This window comes from Siniperca chuatsi, linkage group LG12 (assembly GCF_020085105.1).
Source record: "Siniperca chuatsi isolate FFG_IHB_CAS linkage group LG12, ASM2008510v1, whole genome shotgun sequence".
NCBI lineage: Eukaryota > Metazoa > Chordata > Actinopteri > Centrarchiformes > Sinipercidae > Siniperca > Siniperca chuatsi.
In genome coordinates, this window is record NC_058053.1 from 28,448,673 (window position 1) to 28,463,858 (window position 15,186).

General features: G+C 42.4%; 1 pseudogene; it reads left to right on the forward strand.

The window, feature by feature from the left end:
• The first annotated feature begins 1,874 nt into the window (after window positions 1-1,874).
• LOC122885132 lies at window positions 1,875-13,411 on the forward strand (annotated as a pseudogene).
• Window positions 13,412-15,186: the final 1,775 nt, after the last annotated feature.

Consider the following 15,186-nt stretch of genomic DNA (forward strand, 5'->3'; position numbering starts at 1 on the left):
TGTGTTTCTGTGAAGAGGAGGAGGATGAAGGTGTAGAGAGATGAGTGATCAGCTCCCTCCAGTGTTCACAGTGAGTAACTGCAGCACTCTCCACACAACACTGTTCACATTAATGCACACAGACACACGACAGCTACTACGGTCACCAAAATAAAGCTCCCGACTTCCTGTCTGTGTTCCAGTGTGTAGCAGCAGAATGCAACACATTTCAGCCCTGCAGAGAAGAGACGGACTCTGTAGTTCCAGATGTTCCAGATGTGAAGCTGCTTTCACTCCCAAAGACAAAGACAGCTGTTTAATACAGGAAATAACTCCAAGCTACTGAGCAGAGCTGCCATGATGTGGCATTTAAAAAGTGCACACACCAGGACAAACCGGTCTCTACCTGCTGATATCTGGAGGATTTCCAAACACTGAAACCAGCCTGTAATCTGTCACTTCCCACCCTCCTGGATAACTATCGCCCAATATCCAAATTGCCTTTTATTTCGAAGATTCTCGAAAAACTTGTATCCAAGCAGCTTCTTGCTGCTGTGGAAAACAATAATACCTTTGAAAAGTTCCAATCTGGCTTTCGTCAACACCACAGCACTGAGACAGCCCTTCTTAAAGTCACCAATGACCTTTTAATGAATGCAGACGCAGGCATGTGTTCAGTTCTTGTGCTGCTGGACTTAAGTGCTGCCTTTGACACAATTGATCATGCCATTCTTTTAGATAGACTGAGGCACTGGGTGGGCATATCTGGCACTGCACTAGACTGGTTCTCATCTTATCTGTCCAATAGGAAATTCTGTGTCAGCATTAATAACTTCATGTCATCCTTTTCCCATATCAAGTACGGTGTGCCTCAAGGCTAAATTCTGGGACCAATACTGTTCTCCTTTATACATGCTTCCTTTGGGTGATGTAATCCGCAGACATGGTATTTCTTTTCATTGTTATGCAGATGACACACAGTTGTACTTCCCTGTCAAGCCCACTGACCTCAGTACACTGAGTTCTCTGCAGGACTGCCTGTCTGACATAAAACACTGAATGTCGATAACTTTTCTTCAGCTCAACTCAAATAAAACTGAAGTCCTTGTTATTGGGCCCCAACACATCAGTAAACAAATACTGCCATCTACTGGTAACCTGTCACAACATATCAAGCCTGTTGCAAGAAATCTTAGTGTCCTGTTTGATAACAATTTATGTTTTGAGCAACATATCACTAAGCTTGTCCAATCATGTTCTTATCACCTCAGAAACATTGCAAAAATATGATCTATTTTAAATCTTAGTGATGCAGAAACTGTTGTGCATGCTTTTATCTCCTCACGCCTTGATTATTGTAACAGCCTGTTCACTCGTCTTAATTAAAAAACTGTGAAACGCCTGCAGACTGTACAGAACTCAGCTGCTCGGCTGTAAACCAGGACCGAGAGGTGCGACCACATCACACCTGTTTCAGCCTCTTTACATCGGCTCCCTGTTGGTTTCAGGATTGATTTTAAGATCTTGTTGATTACTTTTAAGGCTCTTCATGGCTCCAGACTATATTTTAGACCTTGTAATCCCTTATGAACCTTCACGTAGTCTGAGATCTTCGGGCAGGGGTCTCCTGTCTGTTCCTGAGTCCAGGATGGAAACTAAGGGGGACAGAGCTTTGGCCATCAGGGCCCCGAGGCTCTGGAACAACCTGCCCGAAGACATCAGGCTGTCTGAGTCAGAGTCTTCATTTAAGTCTCGTCTCAAAACACATTTTTATCTGAAAGCAGATCCTGATTTTACCTGAACTGTTTATTTTATTGCTTTTATGTATTTTATTTCTTTATATTTCGTCATTCACTGTGGTATTTTATTTCTCTTGTTGTGAAGCACTTTGTACTTTGTTTTGATAAGTGCTCTATAAATAAAGTTTTATTATTATTATTATTACATCAGCTGACAGGATGCAGTTTGTGTTTGTGGCACCAGAGGGCGCCAAACCCTCCATGACGAGTCGCACTCCTCTCAGCTGCGTTAGTGCCGTACTGTCATTCTTCTCCACAGCTGTCCTCAGGACCTTCAGCAGTGGGTTTCACTTCTGAGATCAAAGACAAACTATCAGTAACTCGTTCACATGTGACACGTTTCTGTCTCTGGTCCAGCGTGTCGTCCATTTCCACTGCTGGAGAGGAAGCGAGTGGCGACACACACACACACACACACACACACACTGAAGAATAAGAAGCGGCGTCACTTCACTTGGTCTGAACTGAAAGTTGAACTTGAAGTGAAGCACGAAGCTCCTTTTCTACACGGACCTGCTGAGGACAGACGACAGCTGCACACTGATGAAGTTCATGGCTAAAAGTTCAGTAAGTGGAGCTCTGACTGGTTGAAATGGTTTCTGAAACGCTTGAATTGATGGTGAATGTGTGATGGTCTAAAGCCTGCTGCTTCCTGGTTGTCGGGCGTTTTACTTTGTTTGGCCTCCAGAAATCTGCACTTTGACAGACAGATGTTGGACAGGAAGTGAATAATTCTATGAAATAACGAAAGTTTGCTGTAATTTAAAAGACAGCAGCCGTTCAAATAGTGAAGTTTAAAAGTATTTGTGCAGAATTCTCTTTCACCTTTTTTTACAAAAAAAAAAAGAGATTGAACTTGTACTAAAGTTGGGCTGTAAAACTACAACAAGAATCTGTCATTTAATGATTGTATTGTAGACGAATATATTGTAGTTTAATAGGAACCGTTTGCTGCCAGACTTTTTACCATTTTTTAAGATACTATTTTTTACAGTGTAATCTGCAGGTTATAATCGACCTTTTACTAATTCGACTGTCGGAGCCATTTTTCTCGTGGTTTTCTCTTCAGGCTTTTCTGTGTTTAAGGGCAGCTGAGCAGGAGAGAAGCCATTTTGAATGCATGTTTCCTGCTTTGAGTCGGCCTTCACTGTAAAAACAACAACTACAGTCAAAACTGAAGCTGATATTTAGCTTTTTTCCAGGAGAAATGATGGAAAGGATGAATGAGTGATGCTGAGTTTTCAGTGCTGATCAGTGATTGGGCCGATGCTTCCTGCTCTGCTCTCTGTGTTTCCTCTACAGGTGAAGGCAGAGCGTCTCTGGGAGCTGATGTGAGTTCAGCAGCAGCTGCCAAGGTAATTGAGCCAATATGGTCAAACGGCCCCACGTGGTGATGCAAGATGACGTTTATTAGTGGGAACCTGTTGGACATTAGGTAAGTTAAATAAAGGGATGGACACTCAATTTAAACTCTCTGCTGAAGCATTACATTCTGTCACACCGCTGAATAAACATGTCAGTGTATTAAATCACTGACAGGTCAGTGTGTTGTGGCTGCAGTGCAGAATTTATCTTTGTGTTTCTATGGAAGCTGGAAAACCCTGAACCCAGCTGTGTGTCCATGAAGAGTGACCGGTCTATGGGTCATCCTACTTCAAAGATGGACGCCACTCTGTTGATCAAAGGTGAGGATTTCAAACTGATAATGAAAACAAAATGATGTTTTTATCAGACTCTGTCGTGAGATCTCCAGTTTTTAAAATGTTTTACTGGACGGTGACGGCATGTGTCCGGTCAGCTGACTTTACAACAGCCTCAGTTTTAAAGTTAATAGTTGCAGCTCTTTCAATTGGTCAGTTGTTGAACATGTGACCTAGAGCCAATAAGGTCAAACGGCCCCACGTGGTGATGCAAGATGACGTTTATTAGTGGGAACCTGTTGGACATTAGGTAAGTTAAATAAAGGGATGGACACTCAATTTAAACTCTCTGCTTTGGACAGCATTACTATTCAGCCGATAAGGTCACACTGCACTGAATAAACATGTCAGTGTGTTAAATCACTGACAGGTTTTCTCTCAGTGTGTTGTGGCTGCAGTGCAGAATTTATCTTGTGTTTCTATCAGGAGGAAGCTGGAAAACCCTGAACCCAGCTGTGTGTCCATGAAGAGTGACCGGTCTATGCATCATCCTGAGAACTTCAAAGATGGACGCCACTCTGTTGATCAAAGGTGAGGATTTCAAACTGATAATAAAACAAACTGATGTGTTTTTATCAGACTCTGTCGTGAGATCTCCAGTTTTTAAACCTTTACTGACTCAGATGAAGTTCTCTGAGCACCAACACTCTTTGTCAGCAGCAGCTGCCTCACACTCACACAGTCAAACACATTCACACTGGGAGCTGCCCAGTACAACCAGTCTGATACAAGCAGACACTGAGCAGCTCCACTGGAGCAGCTGGAGGTTCTAGGTGCCTTGCTCCAGGGCACTTCAGCAGTGTACAGTGAGGGGTTGGTGAGAGCTGTTGGGACTGAACCAAACTGACTGGTGAAGCAAAACACTGAGCTGTTGATTCTCAGTGGGATCAGCAAGACTAGTACGCAAATGGAAGGCCTGCAAACTCCATGTATATTATGAGCACATGAAGGACTTAATGAAGAAATACAATGCTGCAGTTACTGATGCGCGAGCAACTTACTTTTCCACTTTAATCTCTCAGAATGCCCAAAACTCAAAAGTACTGTTTAAAACCGGATTGTTGGTTCCCCTAACATTAACTTGTGTGTGACACCTGACCTCTGTGAGCAGTTTAAAATATTTTTTACTGAAAAGATCGGATTCCAGACTGATAGCAGCAGACCCGAAGTACCAAGTGGGTTTACTGGTTGATGATGATAATACGGTAATAATGCAATGTAATAATATAAGTAATATAAGTAATAAGTAGTACTGCCACAGCAGTAATGGAGGTATGAATAATGATATGGTTCAGCACATTAAGTTATTAGCTTGCCCCTTGGATGTGGTCCCTACCAGACTAGTGAAGGAGACTCTGCCTACTGTTGGCCCTTTCATCTTATCTATTGTAAATAGCTCCCTGACCTCCGGCTCTGTCTCCGCTTGTTTTAAAACTGCTCTGGTCAAACCTCTCATTTAAAAAATTAATAAAAAATTTAATAAAATAAAATAAAAAACCCCAATTTAGATCCTCAACTTTACATAACTTCAGACCTGTTTTAAAACTTTAATTTTTATCCAAGATCCTAGAAAAAGCTGTATTCAAACAATTAGTACCACATTTGACAGATAATAATTTTTTTAATTGTTCCAGTCTGGTTTTCGATCCCTTCACAGTACTGCGACTGCTCATCTCAAAGTCTGTAATGACCTTCTGTTGGCTGAAGATGTTGGTGAGTTCTCTATTCTACTTCTTTTGGACTTCAGTGCTGCTTTCGACACAGAAAGGTGGACAGGAATCACTGATCTGGCCTTAAACTGGTTCAGGTCTAATAGATGTTTCTCTGTGACTATGGCTGGCTCAGTTTCAGCCCCCATGAACATGCGCTGGTGTCCCACAAGGTTTAATTCTGGGTCCCATTTTATTCTCCATCTATATGCTCCCTCTTGGTGACATCATCTGCAAATATAATGTCCAGTTTCACTGTTACGCTGATGACACACAGCTCTATATTGCAATCAGACCCAGCTTCTAACATAGCAACCCTCCACAAATGTCTTGTTGAAATAAAACACTGGATGTTAAACAACTTTCTCCAACTAAACCTTACAAAATCTGACGTCATTGTACTTGGTCCCCCCACAAACAGCATTGAAATCATGGCAAACCTAGGTGAACTAGCAACTTATGCAAAGCCCTCAGCCAGAAATCTTGGTGTAGTTTTTGATCAGGACTTGTGTTTCAAACCCCATGTAAAGAAAGTTGTTCAGTCATGTTTTTATCATTTGAGAAATATAGCCAAGGTTAAGACTTTTATTTCACCCACAGATATGGAGAAACTCCTCCATGCTTTTATCTCCTCCCGCCTCGACTACTATAACTCCCTATATACCTGTCTCAGTCAGAAATCAATCCACTGCCTACACTGAAATGCTGCAGCTCGGCTTTTAACGCAATCCAAAAAATGCGACCATATCGTTCCTGTTTTAGCATCCCTGCACTGGCTGCCTGTTTTTTTTTATTTTTTATTTAAATTAAATTACTTTTAAGGCCAAGCATGGGCTGGCCCCTCCCTACATTTCTGACCTTGGCATTGCTAGCCATTGCAGTGATGCCTATTTTTATTTTATCTTTTATTTTGATTTGTTTGTGTGTCTATATTGATTGTTGTAAAGCACTTTGTTACCTGTATTAAAAATTGCTATACAAAAAAAGCTATTATTATAGTAAACCTTTACCACTACAGGGAGTCATCTGATTCACTGTTCTTGTCCAAATATCACTTCATGGACCTTTACCTTGTGTTTGTCTCTGTGTGGACAGACATAATGTGAGCTAATTCTTCATGATTCCTCCAGAGTCGACCAGGAGAGCTCAGAGGTTCCCAGTGGTCAGTCTGCCCAGCAGCATCAAACACACCTGGACTCCATATTTATGGTCTGTACATGTACAACAACTACTTCTACATCTATTCTGTTCACAATAATCTCCATGCTGCACTTTTCAGACCAGTGGATTGTCAGTCTGTCCAACATGGATCTGATGTTTTGTTCCATGATTTTAGTTTGATTGTTTCATTCACATAATATTCTGTTTCAGCTGCTGGAGGAGAACATCGTCACTTTTGTGAAGAACGAACTGAAGAAGATCCAGAAGGTTCTGAGTTCAGATTACCCAGAATGCTCAGAGAGTCAGAGGGAGGATGAGGAGGTGTTGGACGGTGAGGAGGAAGAGCAGAGGAGGAGCAGCAGAGAGGCATTTCTGAAGATCACATTGCACTTCCTGAGGAGAATGAAGCAGGAGGAGCTGGCTGACTGTCTGCAGAGCAGTAAGAGGATTTCTCCAAAGATTTAACATGCTGGATCAACATTTACTAATGTCTCCAGAGATGGACCAAAATATATTCATATACTCATTCTTTGAGGAAATTAAATGTTGAAATATTGACTTTAACTTATTAATCTTCTTTTTGTGATTTCACTCAGAACATCTTGCTTCAGTTTGTCAGCGTAAACTTAAATCTAACCTGAAGGAGAAGTTCCAGTGTGTGTTTGAGGGGATCGCTAAAGCAGGAAACCCAACCCTTCTGAACCAGATCTACACAGAGCTCTACATCACAGAGGGAGGGACTGCAGAGGTCAACGATGAACATGAGGTCAGACAGATTGAAACAGCATCCAGGAAAGCAGACAGACCAGAAACAACAATCAGACAAGAAGACATCTTTAAACCCTCACCTGGAAGAGATGAACCAATCAGAACAGTGATGACAAAGGGAGTGGCTGGCATTGGGAAAACAGTCTTAACACAGAAGTTCACTCTGGACTGGGCTGAAGACAAAGCCAACCAGGACATACACTTCACATTTCCATTCACTTTCAGAGAGCTGAATCTGCTGAAAGAGGAAAAGTACAGCTTGGTGGAACTTGTTCATCACTTCTTTACTGAAACCAAAGAAGCAGGAATCTGCAGGTTTGAAGAGTTCCAGGTTGTGTTCATCTTTGACGGTCTGGATGAGTGTCGACTTCCTCTGGACTTCCACAACAATGAGGTCCTGACTGATGTTACAAAGTCCACCTCAGTGGATGTGCTGCTGACAAACCTCATCAGGGGGAACCTGCTTCCCTCTGCTCGCCTCTGGATAACCACACGACCTGCAGCAGCCAATCAGATCCCTCCTGAGTGTGTTGACATGGTGACAGAGGTCAGAGGGTTCACTGACCCACAGAAGGAGGATTACTTCAGGAAGAGATTCAGAGATGAGGAGCAGGCCAGCAGAATCATCTCCCACATCAAGACATCACGAAGCCTCCACATCATGTGCCACATCCCAGTCTTCTGCTGGATCACTGCTACAGTTCTGGAGGAGGTGTTGAAAACCAGAGAGGGAGGAGAGTTGCCCAAGACCCTGACTAAGATGTACATCCACTTCCTGGTGGTTCAGTCCAAACTGAAGAACATCAAGTATGATGGAGGAGCTGAGACAGATCCACACTGGACTCCAGAGAGCAGGAAGATGATTGAGTCTCTGGGAAAACTGGCTTTTGAGCAGCTGCAGAAAGGCAACCTGATCTTCTATGAATCAGACCTGACAGAGTGTGGCATCGATATCAGAGCAGCCTCAGTGTACTCAGGAGTGTTCACACAGATCTTTAGAGAGGAGAGAGGGCTGTACCAGGACAAGGTGTTCTGCTTCGTCCATCTGAGCGTTCAGGAGTTTCTGGCTGCTCTTCATGTCCATCTGACCTTCATCAAATCTGGTGTCAATCTGCTGTCAGAAGAACAACCAACATCCCTGTTGTCTAAATTATTTAAAGACAAAAGAATCTAAAATATCTACACCAGAGTGCTGTGAACAAGGCCTTACAGAGTCCAAATGGACACCTGGACTTGTTCCTCCGCTTCCTCCTGGGACTTTCACTGCAGACCAATCAGATTCTCCTACGAGGTCTGCTGACACAGACAGGAAGTAGCTCACAGACCAATCAGGAAACAGTCCAGCACATCAAGAAGAAGTTCGAGGAAAATCTCTCTGCAGAGAAAATAATCAATCTGTTCCACTGTCTGAATGAACTGAATGATCGTTCTCTAGTGGAGCAGATCCAACAGTCCCTGAGTTCAGGAAGTCTCTCCACAGATGAACTGTCTCCTGCTCAGTGGTCAGCTCTGGTCTTCATCTTACTGTCATCAGAAAAAGATCTGGACGTGTTTGACCTGAAGAAATACTCTGCTTCAGAGGAGGCTCTTCTGAGGCTGCTGCCAGTGGTCAAAGCCTCAAACAAAGCTCTGTAAGTACAGAGATAGTTGGATTTATTGAAATAATAATTAATACACTGCTAACTTCTAAAGAGTTGAGAAAAAATAAACAACTTTAATCATTGTCTCTTCAGACTGAGTGGCTGTAACCTCTCAGAGAGAAGCTGCAAAGCTCTGTCCTCAGTTCTCAGCTCCCAGTCCTCTAGTCTGAGAGAGCTGGACCTGAGTAACAACAACCTGCAGGATTCAGGACTGAAGCTGCTGTCTGCTGGACTGGAGAGTCCACACTGTACACTGGAAACTCTCAGGTGAGATCACAGTTCAGTTGGTCTTTAGTCTGTGGTAGGCAAATATCAACCCATGAGCCAAATTTGGCCTTCCAGCAAAAACATATTTGACCTCCTGAAAAAATCTTTTACCTTCATAGTTTACATCAAATCTGTAACTACAATGCTTATGTAAAAAAATATGACCTTATATCATCTAATACTGCCCCCACATGAAGAGAAGAACAGTAGCTACTGTGCTTCATTCTGCACCAGGTTGTTTGTAGTCACAGTTAAGAGTGAGAGGGGGAAAGAGAGGCAGGGAGAGCGCTGTTCTTCAGATTGAGAACAATCAGTAAATCTCTCTCCTGGTTTCAGAACTTGTCAGGATTTTAAAACTCTGAGCCCAGCCTTATGAACCACTTCCTGTTTAGATGTTGCCTAGCAATGCAGACTGCAGGACATTAGAGGCCAGGAACTATATTTCATGATATTTAAAACAGAAAAGTGAGATCCAAATTAGTTCTAGGTATGAGTACATGAACAACTGAACATTTCAGTTTGAGTACATATGGCATTTTGTTGGTAATGATTGATTCTTATGAGACAAACCACCCCCCACTTCATTGGCTGGTTCTTAGCCACCGTGTCATCCATTACAATAATGGAACATAGAGCTTGTCAGGTAATATCCCTAACTTATATATCTTATCAAGTCTGATATCATCTGAACACAAATGTTATTTGTCTTCTTGTTGATCATTGTCTCTTCAGACTGAGTGGCTGTAACCTCTCAGAGAGAAGCTGCAAAGCTCTGTCCTCAGTCATCAGCTCCCAGTCCTCTAATCTGAGAGAGCTGGACCTGAGTAACAACAACCTGCAGGATTCAGGACTGAAGCTGCTGTCTGCTGGACTGGAGAGTCCACACTGCACACTGGAAACTCTCAGGTCAGGATTCATCAACCTCTTTAACTGATGACCGTTTGATTTCTTGTTTATATGAATGGATAAACCCCAGATGTTTTCTCCATTCAAATTATTTTCAAACCAGTTGTGTTTAAGTCTTTAGTTTTTAGATCCTGTGAATAACTTTCCATGAACATATTTTATATTAGTTTTGTTCTGCCTCTGCTGTTGGAACCTGAAATACCAAAGAGGTAAAAACTGAGTCAGTAACTGACCCAAAGTAAAACACATACAGCCAGTTATTCAGTGAACTGTGTTTTTGGAAACAGGCACAGTTTCTTTGAGATTTCAGATCAGTGTCTCTGCTGGTCTGATAGTGATTTTTACTCACCATGGTGATATGACAGTGCACCCAGCTGTTATGTGGTTAACCACCATTTCAATATTTTATTTCAAACAACCTCACACTCTGGATGACTTTTGAAACTGAGTGAGGGAGTCAGAAATGTTTGCTTGTGGGCTGAAACACTGTTAGTTGTAGTAGGGAATAAAGGGTAAATAGGAGAAAATATAAATAAGCTGACCTCAAACAACCAGAGCTGATAAACACTGATTCATCGAAATGTTACAGCACAAAGACTTCAGACTAGAGCTGCTCATCCGCTGTAACCATCACGCACAGATGTTCCCCAGCTGAGAGGAAACAACTCGTCAGGAGTTGAAAACTTATTGTAGAAACACAAACAGAAGTTTATCTTTTTCATGTTACTGTTCACACAGATTTGTCTCATATTTAGAACAGGAAATGAGAAAATTAATAAATAAACAGAAATAATTTATTTTCTTCTGAAAGATAAGAAGTGAAAATGAGTTGTAGCCATTGGCCAATAAGAAGAACCTTGAAAATAATTATTTATTAGATTATTTCACATGGGCAACACAGATAATCATCATTACATAAGAAGAAGCAATGCAGCAGACGTCATGTATACAGAGTGTGTAGCTGAAGCTCATTTGCAGCCCCCGTCCCTGGTTCAGCTTTTCAGTTCAGGTTCAAACAACCAAACAAAGAAACAGATAAAACAGATAAAACTGCACTTAACTGTACATGTGTGTATTTATTATCAGGTTGTAAATAGTAAGTGCTGCATGTGAACATGTAAGTCCATTTGTAGAGAATAACAAACCTCTGTGTACGAGAGCGATGTAATGTCCATGTCTGCGTGCTGGTCTGACCCCCCTCCTCCTTTCAGGGTGGAGCCCGGTGGAGTCCGATGGCTGAGACCAGGTCTGAGGAAGTGTAAGTGTGTTTTTACTTTGATTCATGAAAACAAAGCAGCACACATTCAGCCATCTTCAAACTGTGACATCACTCATTCACGTCTCTGATGTCGTCATCAAACAGATGATAGATTAATAACTGCAGCTGTGTTGTGTCTCGTTCTCTCCATCAGATTCCTGTGAACTCACACTCGACACAAACACAGCGAACAGAAAGATCAAACTGTCTGACAACAACAGGAAGGCGACACGTGTGAAGGAGGATCAGCCATATCCTGATCATCCAGACAGGTTTGACTACTGGCCTCAGCTGCTGTGTAGAAATGGTCTGACTGGTCGCTGTTACTGGGAGGTCGAGTGGAGAGGAAGAGTTGATATATCAGTGAGTTACAGAGGAATCAGCAGGAGAGGAGACAGTGATGACTGTTTGTTTGGATGGAATGATCAGTCCTGGAGACTGAGCTGCTCTGATGATGGTGGTTACTCTGTCTGTCACAATAAGAGACAAAGATCCATCACCACCACCACCTCCTCCTCCTCCTCCTCCTCCTCCTCCTCCTCCTCCTCCTCCTCCTGTCTCTCACAGAGTAGCAGTGTATGTGGACTGTCCTGCTGGCACTCTATTGTTTTTCAGAGTCTCCTCTGACACACTGATCCACCTCCACACCTTCAACACCACATTCACTGAACCTCTTTATCCTGGCTTTGGGTTCTGGTCTAACAGGTCTGGTTCCTCAGTGTCTCTGTGTTCTCTGTAGGAGGGAGAGTCTCCTCCTGTTTCTCACTGCTGACCAGATAGTTCAGTCTGTACAGGATCACACACAGCTGATGTTAGTTAGAACCAACCTGACGGGTTTCCTGTAATAGAGGAAGAGGAGGCCGAGGGAGCTGCATGATCATTGGCTGAAGGAAGAGAAGAGCAAAGGATGCTGGGATGAAGGGATATATGTGTGAGAGTAATGTGCAGCCTGCAGAAGTAAAGATGAAGAAAATATACGAGACTTCGTATGAAGTTTGATCTTCTTCTATAACTCTGTGAAAAATGAAAATTTTTAGGATCAAATGTGGCTGCTTGTTTCTTCTTTTTGAAACCACAGAGGGAAAAATATTCAACTTTGAGTTTAAAACTGAACTTTGTCGCCTTTAAAACATTTGTTTCTGTGAAGAAACAGCTGCGAATGTCAAACACGAGTCTTTCAGGATCAAATTCAGCATCTGTGGAAAAATAATTCCAACTTGTAAACAGTCGGTTTTAAACTCATCATCTTTGGTCATTGTGTAACAAATTTACTAACTTTGATAAGTGACGTTGAAATCAAAGTTTCTGGATGCTTCTAGATAATAAACAATGCTGGAAACAACGTATAAATGGTGTCAAAGCAAAATAACACTATCACAATACTGTGTAAAATGAAGGATTTTGTTAAATCAGCTTCATTCTCCACTTTGTTTTGTTCACTTCTACTTCCATACATCACTGACTGTGTGGTTGTTTGGGAAAACTCACATAAAACAAACACAAATCAGATTTTTATATTTCAAAAGCGTAAACCAAACTACCAATCAAGAACCAACTCAGCTGTTTATTCAATGAGAGGCTGTAAAACTCAGAGAGATCAGGTGTAAAGTCCCAAACTAATGATGAGCTGAAAGAGTCCAAAAGAAGTTTGAAATGATTTGAGAGGAATCTGCAGGTTTGAGGACTGATGTCAAAAATCACTTGTGTTAAAGAGGTGAACTTGTGGAGCAGCTGTAGTGAGGAAATCAATAATCCCATAAACAATCATTTAACCAACAAATCTAAAAGTGGTCAGACTGATATGTTGGCATTAGTGTAGTAGAGATAGTGTCACATTAGTCTGACGTCAAACAGGTAAAAGACTCAATAATCTGCAGCTTTTCACTCTGTAGAAATTAAATCTTTCTGTTCTTCATTTGTTTTCTGTTTTTTGTCTCATTATTTGTGTCAAGTTTCAGTTAATTTTCCCTCCAAAGTTTTTCTCCAGAAATATAAACAGGGCGTTGAGGTTAGTTGTTGTTTTAGTGAACACTTTGTCCTGATGGCAGCACATTTATTACTCAACGTGTTGACTCTGAATGTGGCCTTTCTTATCAACATGTTTGGTTTTACCAATTATTCCTCTGCTGAAGCTAAGCACTGACTGTGATGTATGAGTTCTGTCTCTAAACCCCTGTCTGTCTTTGTTGTTCTTGTTCAATAAAGTTTTAAAAAAGGAAACCTGCTCATGACTCCCAGTGTGCAGTGGTGGAGAAAGTATTCAGATCATTTACTTAAGTAAAAGTAGCAGTTCTGCAATATAAAAATACTCCATCACAAGTAAAAGTCCTGCATTGAAAATGTCACTAAAGTATCAAAAGTAAGTAAAAGTACTAATAATTCAGAAAAGTGCCCCCTGTGAGTGTTACACTGTTATATATGATATTGGATTATTACTACTGATGCATTCATGTGTAAGTATTTCACTGTTGTAGTAGTCGAGATGGAGATCATTTAAACTGTTGTAGATACTGTTGGTGGTTGAATCTGTAACACTGTAACAACCATCTTCTGTTGTAGAAACCCCCAAAACCGACAGAAGGAGCGGCGTCAGTGTACAGATTGATGTCACGTGGGTGAGTCAGTTGGTCGTCGTAGAAGAAAGTGATACCATTCCAGTTGGCGAGAAGGTAGAGCCAAAGACGTCGAGTTCGGCACAGCTTGCACTGTCCAGGGAAATGGAACTCAAGAGTGATGGGACAGAAGAAGCGATTGACAACAAGTGGGAGATGAAGGCTTGTCCTTGTAGAATGATACGTAAGGCAAAGTTGAGGTGGCCTAGAAGAGAGAGAAGTTGGCGTTTTGTGCAGGATGGAGCAAGGAGGAAAATGGAGATCAGAAGGCTGATACGGTTGAGTTTTTTGAATGGGAGAGAAGCCTGGGACAGATTTGTGTCGAGGGTGATTCCCAGGAGCTCTAGAGATGTGGAGGGGCCCTCTGTTTTCTCTACGGACAGTGGAACCCCAAGGTCTGAGAAGACTGAAGTCAGATTCACCAAACCTGATGTGCATGGCGATGAGGGAGGGGAAATGATGAGGAAATCGTCCAAGAGATGGACGAGGAATGGAATCTTATGGTTATTCGACAAGATCCAACAGAGGGCTTCTGACAGGGTGTCCAAGAGTTTAGAGCTGCTTTTGCAACCAAAGGTGAGCCTGACGGCAAAGTAATAAGAACCTCGCCAGCGGAATCTGAAGAATCGCCAGAAGTCCGGGTGGATGGGGAGAACTTTGAAAGCACTGGTGATGTTCGCTTCGAGAGCCACAACCCTTTCCCGGCGAGTTTGATGAGGGTGATGGCATGGTTGATGGTGGAGTAGTGAAGGGAAAAGTGTTTGCTCGGAATCAAGCTATTGATGCTGGGAATGGTACTGCCGTGGGGTGCTGAAAGACTGATGAGTCATTTAAGACACTTGTTGCAACGCCAAGTGGGCTGATGCGGAAGTTAGGAAATGGATGAGCAAAGAACGAAGCCTTCTTTGACTTCCTTGATAATCGGGTGATCGACAGACTCTGGCTTGTTAATGGCAAAATGAAGATTTTTGCATGAAAAAGACGTGGATGGTAGTGCGGAAATTCCGGGGTGGAAACCTTCTCTAAATCCCTTGATGAGGAACTGAGCAAAAGCTGGATCAGGATGGCTTTGGAGTGCTGCTGCTGAGGCCGGGATGTTAATGGATGTTTAGAATGACTGCCATGTAGTCGTCCATTTCTTGCCGGCGGGTGGGAAATTGGGAAAATAGTATGTCCCTGAGAGAGAAAGCGTAAGCAATCTGGAAGAAAGCTCTCTGGTGCGGGTGGTTTTCCTCCCTTTCGGGTATGGGAACCCTTCTTGGCCTTCAGAAAATCTGTCGGCGGGTGGTTGGCGGAGGGAAGGCATGATGAGAAGAGAAAGATCTATGTAATTTCTGTCTGAGCTGTTAACGTAGATTGGAGAGAACTGGAGGAGGACGGGAGATGA